This window comes from Leptonychotes weddellii, chromosome 16, assembly GCF_054177405.1.
Source record: "Leptonychotes weddellii isolate Sample4059 chromosome 16, ASM5417740v2, whole genome shotgun sequence".
NCBI lineage: Eukaryota > Metazoa > Chordata > Mammalia > Carnivora > Phocidae > Leptonychotes > Leptonychotes weddellii.
Window position 1 is genome coordinate 6,966,373 of NC_138384.1, and position 495 is coordinate 6,966,867.

Genomic DNA, 495 nt, shown 5'->3' on the forward strand with positions numbered 1-495 from the left:
AGGTCCAGAGAGGTGTGGATCCTGCTAACCAGTAAGTAGTAAAGTCAGACTCTAGGCCTCATGCTCTTTCAACTGCACCGTATTGCACCTCATGTTGTAAGGTTGACCAAAGAAGGAGAATTAGTATTTTATTTTATTATGTTATGTTAATCATCATACATTACATCATTAGTTTTTGATGTAGTGTTCCATGATTCATTATTTGTGTATAACACCCCGTGCTCCATGCAGTACATGCCCTCTTTAATACCCATCACCAGGCTAGCCCATCCCACCACCCCCTCCCCTCTAGAACCCTCAGTTTGTTTCTCAGAGTCCATAGTCTCTCATGGTTCGTCTCCCCCTCCGATTTTCCCCCCCTTCATTTTTCCCTTCCTACTATCTTCTTTTTTTTTTTTTTTAACATATAATGTATTATTTGTTTCAGAGGTACAGTTCTGTGATTCAACAGTCTTACACAGTTCACAGCGCCCACCATAGCACATACCCTCCCCA